Source organism: Myxocyprinus asiaticus, chromosome 31 (genome assembly GCF_019703515.2).
Source record: "Myxocyprinus asiaticus isolate MX2 ecotype Aquarium Trade chromosome 31, UBuf_Myxa_2, whole genome shotgun sequence".
NCBI classification, from domain to species: Eukaryota; Metazoa; Chordata; class Actinopteri; order Cypriniformes; family Catostomidae; genus Myxocyprinus; species Myxocyprinus asiaticus.
The window spans coordinates 16277790-16292776 of NC_059374.1; the positions used below are offsets into that span (position 1 = coordinate 16277790).

At 40.0% G+C, this 14987-nt stretch overlaps 1 protein-coding gene across 1 annotated transcript in view; it reads right to left on the reverse strand.

Moving 5' to 3' along the window:
- zgc:172282 (leucine-rich repeat and fibronectin type III domain-containing protein 1-like protein) overlaps positions 1 to 11176 on the reverse strand; it is a 115671-nt gene extending 104495 nt beyond the window's left edge. Inside the window, exon 1 of the mRNA XM_051665410.1 lies at positions 11083 to 11176. The gene's annotated coding sequence lies outside the window, so the exon portion shown is untranslated. The remainder of the gene's footprint in view (positions 1 to 11082) is intronic.
- Between the last annotated feature and the right edge of the window lie 3811 nt (positions 11177 to 14987).

Below are 14987 nucleotides of genomic sequence, written 5' to 3' on the forward strand. Positions count from 1 at the left end.
TCAAGGCAAGGTTTCGCATCGTCTGCCTCAGGGTCTCCTCCACCCCTTACCTATTCCTCGATGCCCATGGACTTTCCATGGACTTCACCATGTGCCTGCCCCCCTCCTGAGGTAATACTATAATTCTAGTCATTGTTCACCGATTTTCTAAGCCTGTCGATTCATTCCCCTTACCAAGCTCCCCACGGGCAAAGAAACCACCGATCTCCTGATTAAACATATGTTCCAAATATTTGGATTTCCCCAGGACGTCATGACAGACCGGGGTACCCAGTTTACCTCCCACTTTTGGCATGCCTTCTGCCATCTAATTGGAGCCACGGCCAGTCCATCATCCGGCTTCCACCCCGAGTCCAACGGTCAGACTGAGAGGCTCAATCAGGACCCGGAGACCACCTTGAGGTGCATGATTGCCACCAACCCATCCACCTGGTCCTCACACCTTGCCTGGGCTGAGTATGCGCACAACATCATCCACTGCTCGGCCACTGGTCTATCCCCCTTCCAGTGCCAGTTTGGATACCAGCCACCGTTGTTCACTGACCAGGAGGCAGACACTGGAGTCCCATCAGCACTGCAGTTTGTCCGGCAATGTCGGCTAGCCTGGAAGAAGGCACGTCACATTCTCCTCAGAACCTCTCAACAGTACCAGATGCAGGCCAGTCACCGACATCGGCCAGCACCTTCCCTCTGTCCAGGTCAGAGAGTGTTATTATCCACACGCCATCTGCCCCTGCATGTGGAGTCCTGCAAATTGGCTCCACGCTACATCGGACCCTTCATTATTGCCAGGAAAGTTAACCCCATTACCTACAGACTTTTCATTCACCATTCTATGAAAATTAACTCCACCTTCCATGTTTCCCTTCTAAGACCTTTTGTTTCTTGTCCCCTCTCTCTGGCAGGCAAACCTTCTCCTCTTCCACAAAGCATTGATGGCAACCCACTTATACAGTCTGCTGACTTCTGGATTCCCAACGGGATCAAGGGGCTGTTCAGTATCTGGTGGACTGGGAAGGTTATGGTCCGGAGAAGCACTCCTGGGTCCCTGCCAGGTACATTCTGGACCCTGAGCTCATCCGTGAGTTCATGCTCGTCGGCCCGATCACCTTAGAGGGAACATCAGGAGCCATTTTTAGAGGAGGGGGTCCTGTCAGGATCCTGGACTTTTAATTCTTTTTTCTGCCACTAGAGGTCGTCCTCTACCCATATTTTGCTTTCTGTCCTTCTTCCCTGCAATTAGTGTTCATTTGCCTCACCTGTGTCTCATTCCGTTTGATGTATTTAAGTTATGCTCTCATGTTGTTTCTTTGCTGATATATAAATATAGTTGCAAATCAATTTTAAAAATGAAAAAGGTGAACATATAAATACATAAATAAATGTTAAAATCTGACATACATAAGCATTCATACTTTTATTTCCTTATTTATGTATAATTGTATTAATTTATTTCCACATTTATTTATTCCCTTAATTAATTATTTCTACACTTATTTATTTATTCATGTATAAATTATTCCCTTAATTAGTTATTTCTACATTTATTTATTTATTCATGTATAAATTTCCATTTTTGTTTATTTATATATTTCCATATTTATTTATTTCCACATGTATTTATTTCTATATTTCTTTGTCTGTATGGTAATGAGTGGGGCATGCTTTATCCCTGAGGCATAGCAGTCGAACTCAGAGTGCTCCAGAGTGGAGCTTGGAGGCCACAGTGACATCTTATTGTTGACAACAGTGATAGAGTTGATACAGTTGAAACATATTCACAGATGTGGGTGTGGGCGTGCATTAAGAGATTATAAAATGTACCTGGCTGTGAGTTGAGTGAGTTTAATTGGAAATTAATATCTGTATTGAATGAATGCCTTAGAAAACTTATATCAAAATATTATACCACTAATGTTTAACAAAGTGTATATCTCTGTACAGACTCTTTTAAAAATCCCTGCAGAAATGTATAAAATGCCCAGAAATTTTGGCTGACAATCTGAACATAATCTGCAAATCCAACAGATCTGTTAACAGACACTTTTTACATTGCCAAGAAGGGTGTGCACGTGAAATGATCCAGTATCATATTTAATGCAACGCGCAGATGCTGGCGATAGGAGCTTGCCAAATAGGTATAGCCGAACTAGGCAGCTCGGCTCAGCGAGGATAGCAAATGGTTGGGGAAGAGAGATAGAGTGACGCACTGCTATTCATTTGGAAGTATCACTGCCAGATCAACATGTTATTAACTAAACTACTCAATAAACCTATTGTAATTAAACTACTCTCCTTCGGTCTACCTGCCCTCTCCCTCCACTCTACAGTAGCTGTCCACTGGCGTGGAAGAGAAAATCCACTCAATGCCCATGCACAATGCTACACAGCTGCTGCTTTGGGGTGCATCTGTAACATGTACAGCAAGTGTGTATTGTCTAACACATTGCTTTCCGTACACTACACGGTCAGTAAAATCATCAAGCAAATGCACAATTATGGGAAAGAATATCAATTCTTTTCTATGGGAAAGAATATCAATATATTTACACGGGAATGACAGGAATTAATGTATCACGTGCTGTAAAATTGCGCACAGCTGATATTCTACAAGATGATACGCAGATACGCAGCGTTAAGGGCATTTTACATGGCACGCAGTAACGAGAGTCCCAATTCATTTCGATAGGAGGCAAACAATTGAAAAGCTTAAAATAAAATACGTATTTGTATTTGCCAATATTCTTTTCCAATACACTGGATACTGATTACTAGAGCATTTTTCATTCAAACAGATCACACCTATGCACCTCTCTTATTCATACAGTAGTACAGTAGGCCTACAGTATCCAGTGAAACACTAACACAACCTCTAATCCAGGGCTCCAGACTGCGACCAAATGGTCGCATTTTGCGACCATTTTTCCCGTCTGTGCGACTACATTTTATTATAGGTCACCAGGCCCGGTTCTACAGGGGCATTTAGAGCCTTAAAGCACCCTCAATTGCAGACCTGTGCAAACTACTGCTCGCGGGTTGATTTATCATGCAGGGTTTTTTTTAGATCATTGGGACCTATCGCGCAACCACAAGCTTTTAATATGCTCAGGGTTGCCAGATAATAGATGCAACACCCCAATCAGAGGTTTATACCTGCACAAATTGGAAATATTTAATTTAAATTAATTACTTAATTTATGCAATCTAGCAACCATGCATGCCAGTGCGTGTGCTTTCTCTCTCCTCTTCGAAAAAAAAACGTATGTTCAAAAAAAAGTGTGATGCAGCCACTCCATGTCCATTCGTGAGGCTGCGTGTGCTGTTTAGTGCCAAGTCTGTGAGCAAACCTTTTCAGTGATAAACTTTAGTAAAATCCCAATAGATCTTCGCATCATTCGCACACGGAGGGCACAGGCGAGCAAAACCAAGCGAGTGAGGAAAATGTTTGTTCTTTTTGTTATTTGTAAAATACTGAAGTCCCTCACACCTGTATGAGAATGTTACTCTGGTAATAATCATTTATCAGTGTCATGCAGCTTGTTTTATTCAGTTGTGTGCTGAATGGGATGACAAACAAACCATTGACAAGACCCACATCATGACCCATGAGCGTGTAAACAGGTTGATAATGTTTTGAGAATAAAACAACATTGTCCACTTTGTGGCAACATTAAAATAAGCTTTTAGAATCTATAATTTCGGAATATTTTATTTTACTATTAAACCAGACTTCTGATACAGAGTGTTAAATTGAATATTAAATTACCATTGCATTGAAGTATGGTAAAATAAACAATTAATAATTATACTCAGCTTGTATTCAGTTTTACTAATACATGATAGAAAATTAGCAGCAAAACTTCAAGCAATCGCAGAATGGTCCCATCAGTATACACCAGAAAATTGTGCATCATTCATTGAGTGCATGAGTGCACTACTACTTCTGGGCTTAAAAGATATAATTATACAACTAATGTTGTATGTTCTACTTAACGGCTATATATATATATATATATATATATATATATATATATATATATATATATATATATATATATATATATATATACTACCGTTCAAAAGTTTAGGGTCACTTACTCATTCTTTATTTATTTATTTTTTTCCACATTTTTAGAATAATAGTAAAGTCATCACAACTATGGAATAATAGAAATGGAAATATGGGAATTATGTTGTGACTAAAAAAATCCTAAATAAATCAAAACTATGTTATATTTTAGCACCTAAATAAATCAAAACTATGTTATATTTTAGCATCTTCAACGTGGCCACACTTTGCCTAGATTTAGCAGAAATGTACTCTTGGCATTTTCTCAACCAACTTCTTGAGGTATCATCCTGGGATGCTTTTTAAACAGTATTGAAGGAGTTCCCATCTATGTTGGGCACTTAGTGGCTGCTTTTCTTAATTATTCGGTCCAAGTCATCCATTTAATTTTTTTTATTTATTTATTTTTTTTTTAATACAATTTTAGTTTTGTAATTAAATAAATTAATATGGTGGCACAATTATATTTTTGTCTACAAAACTAACTTCAAACATTTAAGCATACGCCTTCAGATCGAAACATTTCAGACAAGTGACCCCAAACTTTTGAACGGTAGTGTATATAAACAAAAAAAGAAATGTTCCTTTTTCAGGACAGTGTATTTTAAAGATAATTTTGTAAAAATCCAAATAACTTTACAGATCTTTATTGTAAAGGGTTTAAACAATGTTTTCCATGCTTGTTCAATGAACCATAAACAATTAATAAACATGCACCCGTGGAACGGTCATTAAGACACTAACAGTTTACAAACGGAAGGCAATTAAGGTCACAGTTATAAAAACTTAGGACACTAAAGAGACCTTTCTATTGACTCTGAAAAACACCAAAAGAAAGATGCCCAGGGTCCCTGCTCATCTGCGTGAACGTGCCTTAGGCATGCTGCATGGAGGCATGAGGACTGCAGATGTGGCCAGGGCAATAAATTGCAATGTCCGTACTGTGAGACGCCTAAGATGGCGCTACAGGGAGACAGGATGGACAGCTGATCGTCCTCACAGTGGCAGACCACGTGTAACAACACCTGCACAGGATTGGTACATCCGAATATCACACCTGTGGGACAGGTATAGGATGGCAACAACAACTGCCCGAGTTACACCAGGAACGCACAATCCCTCCATCAGTGCTCAGACTGTTCGCAATAGGCTGAGAGAGACTGGACTGAGGTCTTGTAGGCCTGTTGTCAGGCAGGTCCTTACCAGACATCACCGGCAACAATGTCGCCTATGGGCACAAACCCACCTTCGCTGGACCAGACAGGATTGGCAAAAAGTGCTCTTCACTGACGAGTCACGGTTTTGTATCACCAGGGGTGATGGTCGGACTTGCGTTTATCGTCGAAGGAATGAACGTTACAACGAGGCCTGTATGGGATGGATTTGGAGGTGGAGGGTCTGTAATGGTCTGGGGCAGTGTGTCACAGCATCATCGGACTGAGCTTGTTGTCATTGCAGGCAATCCCAAAGCTGTGCGTTACAGGGAAAACATCCCCTCCCTCGTGTGGTACCCTTTCTGCAGGCTCATCCTGACATGACCCTCCAGCATGACAATGCCACCAGCCATACTGCTCGTTCTATGCGTGATTTCCTGCAAGACAGGAATTTCAGTGTTCTGCCATGGCCAGCGAAGAGCCCGGATCTCAATCCCACTGAGCACGTCTGGGACCTTTTGGATCAGAAGGTGAGGGCTAGGGCCATTCCCCCCTGAAATGTCCTGGAACTTGCAAGTGCCTTGGTGGAAGAGTGGGGTAACATCTCACAGTAAGAACTGGCAAATCTGGTGCAGTCCATGAGGAGGAGATGCACCGCAGTACTTAATGCAGCTGGTGGACACACCAGATAGTGACTGTTACTTTTGATTTTGACCCCCCCCCCACTTTGTTCAGGGACAAATTATTCCATTTCTGTTAGTCTTGTTCATGTGTCTGTGAAACTTGTTCAGTTTAGGTCTTAGTTGTTAATTTTAAAAAGCAGTTGAAAGTGAGAGGACATTTCTTTTTTTCTGAGTTTTTCTGAGTTTATATATATATACACACACACACACACACACACACACACATACAAGAAAATGGTTAAATACTCAACAAGCAAAGAAATTAGTTAAGTATTTATAATTACTACTCATAAAAATAAAATAATTAAAAAAAAAAAAGATATCAGTGTACTTTTTTATTCTTCCGCCCCTGTCCCTACTTGTCTTCTACCAACCCTCATGACACTAGAAATTCAATCAAAATGTAAAAGCTGCTCTTTTCTATACAACAAGAAATTATGGTCACTGGCTGTCAGGTTCAGCTGCAATTTACAAAAAAAACTAAAGAAAAAAAATTATATTTAAAGATGATTTATAGCAAAATCACTTGTCTTGGTCAGGACATATTGAAGGGCTCATCCTTTTTAGACATAGCCAATAGGCTTTATGCTGCATTCACGTGCTATCGGAATTAACATAAATACAAGTTTCCCACTCGGAAGCTGCAGATGAATGACCCCTCAAGTCACCGTTACGACTGGAAAACTCGGAGATAATTTTGATACCCGAGTTTCCGATTTGGGAAGAGTCGTACATTTTCAACATGGCGAAGGAAAGTATGGTTGCTGTAATGAATGACAGCTATTTTTTTCTAAACACAGCTAATTGTTAGTGCTTGCCGTTTCAGTCACATTCATTTATGTGTTTCAGCAACCATTTGATGCATGTTATACATTTTGACACCGTGGAAATAGCTTGTATTTGACCTAAATTCCATTATCGTCAGTACGCTAATTGAGTAATATGTATTATGGTGTCAAAATAAAAGTTCCTCAATAAATATGTATGTGAACCTGATGTCGTCCATGTTTCCTGTTCTTTCTGACAACAAAGAACATGAACGCAATTACTACTTCAGAAGTGGGAAGTAGGATAATTTCAATAGCACATGAAGGCAGCATTAGTCACAGTCATGAACCATTATTTGCTATTTGCTGGTCGTTTGCAGGTGGTTTTAGGGGGAAGAATATTCTCATTCTAGAGAAAATCTGACTGGACAAAAATCTGTGTAGTGCAAAAAAAAAAAAAAAAATGTATAGTGATGAGTCATCAATATTTTAGACTCTTTTCCTGGAAGAAAATGACTGTACTTTTGCATCTATCTGCTAAAAGTGAATTTTGCCAGTGTTTAGGAGTACACTAACTTATAGATGACCTCAAAGCAAACACACATGGACTAAAAGCCACAAAACTCTAATGCTGATTTCATAGGGTCTTTAAAAAAATGAGATAATTTTCTACTGACAAAGAAAAGATATGTGTATGACGCCCCCGAGTCTATCCTAGGAGAAACATTACCAGTGCATTCTTTACTCAAGGCATTCACAGCAAACATGGGCTTTATATGTGTCTGTGGCCTTTCGTTCATATCAGTCCAAAGAAAAATTATGTTTCAGACCATTTATGTGACATTTAAACTCAGCTGCCATTGTTCTGGACTGGAGTTATTACCCACAGGGCCTGAGCAGTCAGCTCTGAAAGCATTCTGGTTTTCTGGTGCCTTAAAGAACCCATCACCTTGAATTAGGCCTGGTAAGATATGTGCTAGACCGTGGAACACCTGTTTCCCAGAAGGAACATACATACTTCTTGGCTCCAGGTTCCATTTGGCCCTTTAGTTGACCTTTGACCTTGACGTGAGCTAGGTAGGGCTTGGCAATATGGCTAAAAAAATACATCTTGATATTTTTTTAGCCTTTAAACAATATTCCATATACTGTATCTCAATATGAAAAACATTGTCATTTATATGCTCCAGTATAACTATACGTACATAGTAATAAAACAGCAATATTAACCTACACACTGTATATATTACAAAACATTTTAATTAATGAAAAATGCCAAGCATTTTTTAATAATGAAGCAAACAAACCGTACGTTAAGAATCAATTTATTTGATTCATAAGATGGACAGTTTGCACTTATTCATGGGTATGAATCAACCTTGCTAGCATCAAACTTAATCAAACGCCATTTAGAGACTGAAGTTTAAATCAGTGACGCTATTAAAATATCTATGCCTTAACGCTCTCATACTCGTATGTTGTGGTATGAAAAATGAATAGTCAAATGAAATGTGCATTTAAATCATTGTGATATTTGCAATGTTGCTTAATTTTCTATCATAGTCAAAATCTTAGCAAATATATTGTGAATGTTCAATATTTTGCACAGTCCTAGTACTTCAGCAGTTAGACTGTGTTCTGTGGTGTGCTGACTTGTATATATATATATATATATATATATATATAAAGTCAGCACACCACAGATATACACATATATATATATATATATATATATATATATATATATATATATATATATATATATATATTATTTTCTTATAAGACTGTGAAAGCAAAATATATATATCTCTATGAGCTATGACTAATGACTATGCCGAAGTAACAGAAAGCTGAGGGAGGATATGTAATAACAAAAAAATATGAAAATACATGCATAGATAAAAGATGAAACCCATTAAGTATAAGAATATGAGCTAGGGCGTATGTTTTTTTATTTATTTTTATTATTAACTTGATAGATTCCTATTCTAATGGAAAAGTAAACTCTAACAGCCTATCTCTGTTTTTTGTCCATTATATTGCCACTCACAAACAGCATTATGCACCAGGTCAGATCTAAATTGAATCATGTGTGGAGAGCTTGGTGTGCCTTACAACTCGATTATGCAGACACACCATATTTAGATGATTAGATGCCAGCAAATAATGCTTGACATTAATGTTTTTTGATAATCTTCCAAGTTTCCAATTATTTCTGAAATATTAAGAAAAATATATACTTCATATGCATGTAAGGCCATTTAACACCCAATTCATTATTATTATTATTATTATTATTATTATTATTATTATTATTATTTCATCTGATATTGGACAGGTTGTCCGCACTTTGTCCTATTGTGCAAGTAATGTCATGAAATCTGTTTGTTCAGGCAGTGCAGTCAATATCCGGTACACACACACATATATATATCAGTTGCCATAGTTGCAAAACGTGTATGATGTTTCTGTGTAATGCTACATTCTGGATAAGGAAAAATCTGCCTGAAATCCGATCTGACCGTTCAGACTGAAACACATTTCCACAAATCCAATTTTAATTGGATTTCAAACCACATGTGGATGTGGTTTGGATTGGGTTCGTAAAAATCTAGCCAAAATGTCTCATAAAGCAGTGGTTCCCAACCTTTTTTTCCTTAAATAACACAGAAGTATAACGACAAATACAAATTATTTAATGATTTTAATATAGTGCTTATTTGGAATTCGCATTCCCTGCCACTGGGCAGGATTTTGCATTACCGTCATAGAAATGATACTTGAAAATGTATACAATTTCTACTGGTAAATTGTCCACCCCAACACGAAGCCACTTAATTGTATTATTATAAAGTGTTAACATCTCAACAAGTTATGCTGTTTTAATAGGTGTTTGCAGTCCTGCGGTGCATGGTTATGATGTTGCAGAAATTCCATATTTTTTGAAGATCCAAGGAAAAGAAACTCACAAACACTTGGCCACACGACAGCCAGCACACCTCCGTTAGAAGCAACATACTGCATGTTTTGTGCACTTAATCCTCCTGCAGTTGTGCAAAGAGGCTCTGGTTGGTAGAGCAACATTTAATGAAGTTATACTACAGTTGCCAGGGTTTCATGGTCTTTGAACAGTTTTTATTTTTACTTTTAATGTTTAGATGTTATGCTTACATCACGTTGATTTAGAGGAGGAAGCTGACATACCATCTTACTGGTATTTCACATTTTATGGATTTTTGACCATATGAGCCACCCCCCCCACCCACCTTTCCATGATGTCTGACTCCAGGTTGGGAACCACTGCAATAGAGTGTTTATATAGTTATATTTATGAAGGGGCCATTTCCTAAGAATAAATTGCACTCGTTAATAACGTAGTTTATTTGCCCATGCTGCCTGCATTGTTTGAGCATTATTTGAGCGATTTACTACAACACAAGCCGAAATGTAAGTCATTATTCACTCTTGAATCAAACCAAGTAATTCATAAACTTTTTAATAGAGAGCCCAAATCAAATATGCTGACATGTCAGTAGCTGGGTTTCCATCTAACTATTTTTATGTGCATTTTAAAACTGTGCATAAGAAATCCTGAATGGAAATGCTTGACATGCAAATAAACGTTCAAAATTCAGTTAAAATTTAATGCACTAGAAGGAGATGGATTTTTTTGAGTGTAAATAATTTATTTGCAAAACAATTATGTGTTTTGACCATTCATGCACGTGTTATAAGTGTGCGATAGCTTGATGTGACTGGCCCAATGAAAGGTCAGACCTTGGCATACAATTCTTCGAACATAGCCCTTGACATTCGGAAGTGTTTAACCTACCTCTGGTCATTAAAGTGGGTCCTCACAATCCGCCAGAACAGTTTTGAGCGCAAGTATTCCTAGGTATGCGGAGGCTGGTGGCGTGTGGACATCACAGCCATTTCAGCCATCATTATATCAAATATTATACTTATTCTGCTGTGTCTCCTGGAAGCATTTAATAAAATGAGGACCAGTTGCAACAATCCTGCAAATAAAACTCTCCCTGAAGCAACGATATATCAGAAGAAAGTTCAGAAGAAAGAAAGTCATGCGGGTGAGTTAATAATGACAGAATTTAATCTGTTGGTGATCTATTCCTTTAAATACTCACAGCACTATTTCAGAGCTGATAGTGCCTGGTTAAACTGTATTGTGGGTGGGTAGTGAATAAGATGCAGGTTTTTGCACTATAATAATGTGACCAAAACTGGTGCAATAGTTTAGTGAATTCACCTCATAGTCTTATGAAATCTGGACACCAGAGCAGCCAACATTAATATTCATACCAATTTATTATTTCGAGTATGTGAAATTCCATATCTAGGACAGTGTTGACACTTTCTACCTCCTTACTGTGGTGTGATTCGAACTGTACCTCTATCTGAGAAGCGTGGACTGGCTCGCGATGCTCATGAAGGCTCCACAGGCGGTGTTTGAGCTGAGCAGAGCAGAAGTGTACACTGAGGCTGCTACATGTGGACAGGTTGGCAGAAAGCAGAGACTGGAGTCATGGGCCCAGGAACATGAGAATATGTAGGGCTCAGAGCCAAGACTGACAGCACTGCCAATGTTGGAGCTCCATCCACCTGTGAAAGGAGAAGAGGGGGAGAGACATTCACATGAGACACAAAGCATGTCTGGATTTTTCGCCTCTCGGGACAAGAAGGCCAATGCCTTTGCAGGAAGAAAACAAGAGCTAGACGGCGGATTTGCACTCCATTTTTTTAAACTAAGAAAACAAATGGAAAGCAAAAGAAAATGGAATCCGGCAAGAGCGAGGACATTAATAATGACCCAGAAGTGTCACGCTGTTTGAACGTCTCTACCATCACTCTTGATAATAGCTGCCATACACAATATATTTAGCTCCATTCTTTTTTTGGAAACAAATCCTTGTTATTATTTCAAGTATTTCTTTTACAGATGTCTGCCACAGTTTTGTGGTTATATATGTCCCACTGGACCGTAGCACTGGACTGTTTTATTCACGCCACTAAATCCATACCACTGCACAGACAAATTCTGAATGCACCAGCACAGGTTTTTTATTTATTTATTTATTTATTTTTTGTGATTGCACCATTTTAATGACTTGTATAAGTTTGATCTTGCTGCAGAAATGTAAACTCTGTGATTTCGAGATACCATTGACAAGTCACAAAACTTCAAGAACATATAAAGGTCATATTTCAAAACCCTCATGGTCGTAGTACTAGCAGTACTGCCTTTGAATAATGCTGATTTAAACATTTAAGCTCTGATGGTGGGCCCACAAAATTTCTTTTTAAATAAAATTTAAAAAATTGACAAAATATTAATAACTACAGTCTTGACCAACACAAAATAGGTATTGTTTAGTGCATGCAGGCATTATGACCAAAACAGAACAAGTGCTTTGAAACTTGCAGACAAATCAGAAGTGTTCCATTTTGAATTGCAAAAAAATTGCACTGAATATATTTTTGCAATCAGTAAAAAAATCAAACTCATCAGATGGAAAGCTCTGAAAGAGTAGAATACAACCAGCCTATTTATATTACTCACAGACAAAATTATAGAGACTAATAGCTAAGTATATGTCTTTGACATTTATGTTGGTGTTGGTTATATGCCGCATTTTCACTTATAACTTCACAGAAAATTAAAAAAAAATAACAGAACATAAAATATCACAATATCACACTTAGAGGAAGTGATTATTTTTCAAACTAGCCAACACACTTGGTAATCGGATGCATAGATCATTCGATAATCCACATGAACCACAATGTTACATATGGCCATCAGGAGATGGTGCCAAATAAATTACACAGACTCAATGGCTTTGTTCACACTGCAGGAAAAATCATCCTGGTTTCTTTCGTAACCTCCATTGCCTGATGGAGGGAATGAGACGTTGTGTCGATATAGTGACACTAGGAGTCACTCTTGGGAGCCCCAAACACCTCTGCTTTTTTGAAAAAAGGCCAATGAGAATTGGTGAGTGGAATTTGCATGTAAAAGGAGCTGGTATGTAACCACTCATTCAGGTTTTGTGCTGAGGAGCCGAGACCAGGTCCCGGCCATTTCAGCAGGTAGTTCAGCGTTGTGGCAAGAGGGACACAACGTCTTGTTCTCAGGGGCGCTTCGAAGCCTTCCTCGGGTGGTGTCTGCTTCCTGCGTTGGGCTCCACACTGGGGCCGGGCCATGTTGTTGCTGCAGGAGGACGCCCTTGGCGACGAGCAGACGGGGTGCGGGGTCTTGAGCCACGCCGGGGCAGGATGTGTTGTATGGCCTCTGTCTGCTGCTTCACCGCCGAGAACTGCTGGGCAAAATCCTTGACGGTGTCGCCGAACAGGCCAACCTGGGAGATGGGGGCATCAAGGAACCGTGCCTTGTCAGCCTCTCGCATCTCAACCAAGTTGGGCCAAAGGTGCCGCTCCTAGACCACCAAGGTGGAGATCGTCTGCCCGAGAGACCGCGCCGTGACCTTCTTCGCCCGGGAGCGAGGTCGGTCGCCGAGCACAGTTCCTGCATCAATCCCGGGTCAGAACTACCCTCATGCAGTTCTTTTAGTGCCTTGGCTTGGTGTACTTGCAGGAGAGCCATGGCGTGCAGGGCGGAGGCGGCTTGTCCAGCAGCACCATAGGCCTTAGCCGTCAGGGACGACGTAAACCTAAAGGCCCTGGACGGGAGCTTCGGGCACCCACACCAGGTGGTGGCGCTCACTTCCGGGAAGAAAGGAATGGGGTTGGGGCATGGCCGTGGGCGGCGCCCTGAGCACAGGAACCAATCGTCGAGCAGCGAGGGTTCAGGGGAGAGTGGAGGGTTCCACTCTAGCCTGACTCTCGCAGCTGCCCGGGAAAGCATGTCCGTCATTTCCGTGTCGGCCTGGGACTGGGCGACCACTCCCGAAGGAGGAAGCCCAGTTGAAGCCTCTGCGTCCGACTGGACGAGCCCGCTCTCTGATGCTGCGCTCGATAACTCGTCTTCTTCCCGGACTCTGAACAAGAGGTCGAACTCGCCCTGAGACAAGCCGGCGATCTCGTCCGAGCACCTGACTGGGACAAGTGAGCGTGCTGGGGAATGGGAGGTCCGTGGGGGGATACCCGGCGGAGGTGGTCCCATTGATGTCCCCAAATCGCCCCCAATGCTAACCGGCACGGCCTCATACTCGCAGGTAGAAGAACCGAGGCGGGGAGCCGCTGGGGTGGCTTGCTTTCTTACGAATGCAAGCCGCGACCACAACGTTGCCATGGTCATGTTCTCGCAATGAGGACAAGACCCATCCACGAACGATGTCTCCGCGTGGGCAGTGCCCAGACATGTAAGACAGCGATCGTGGCCGTCAGAAGCGGAAGATAACGACCGCAACCAGGAATAACACACAAACGGAAAGGCTTCTTTAAAAAGATGTTCCGTATGTGCCGCTCTTTTAGAAAGAAAATATACTCTTTTAGAATATACTCTTTTTGTTGTTCTGCCGAAGCGCCCAGGGGCATTCTCTGCACTCCACGGGTGCAGAGGGATGGAAGCCGCTGAAATGCGCCGTAGAATCCAGCAGATGAGGTGAATGGATAGATCCGCTCGGCTCCGAAGAGAAAATCTGAATGAGTGTTTGCATACCAGCTCCTTTTATACCCGTATGTCCGGGGGAGTGGCATGCAAATTCCACTCGCCAATTGGCCTTTTTTCAAAAAAGCAGAGGTGTTTGGGGCTCCCAAGAGTGACCCCTAGTGTCACTACATCGACACAACGTCGAGTGAGTGACAGATAGGGAACAGATTTTTCCTCAAATCTGATTTTTTTGAGTGACTGTTCAAACTGCAAGTTATAAGTGGCCAGATCTGATTTTTTTTTTTTTTTTTTTTTCAGACTACAGTCACTTTTTCTAGTTATAAGCTGTTAATTTTGGGTATGCCACTGCAACAGGAAATCTTAAAAAAAAAAAAAAAACATTCAGAGCTTAAAGGGTTAAGCAAATAAACAAACAAACAAATTTTATTGATTGCAATAAAAATTATAGAAAATTATAAAATAACTGCAGTGTTTTATTTTTTTCCAGTAATGAATCCTGAGCATAAGGATACTGTCGTCAGCATTTGAGGTGGAAATGTAGTTAATTGTCATTAAAAATTGTCACAATGCAAAAAAAAATAAATAATAAAAAATAAAAAAAAAAATACATAAATTAAAAAATACAAAAATTGTAATGCTTCTAAAAATTTGGCTTCATTTTCTTTATGCAAAAAGTAATTTATTATTTTTTCTATTTTATTTTTATTTGGGGGTGAAATGTGG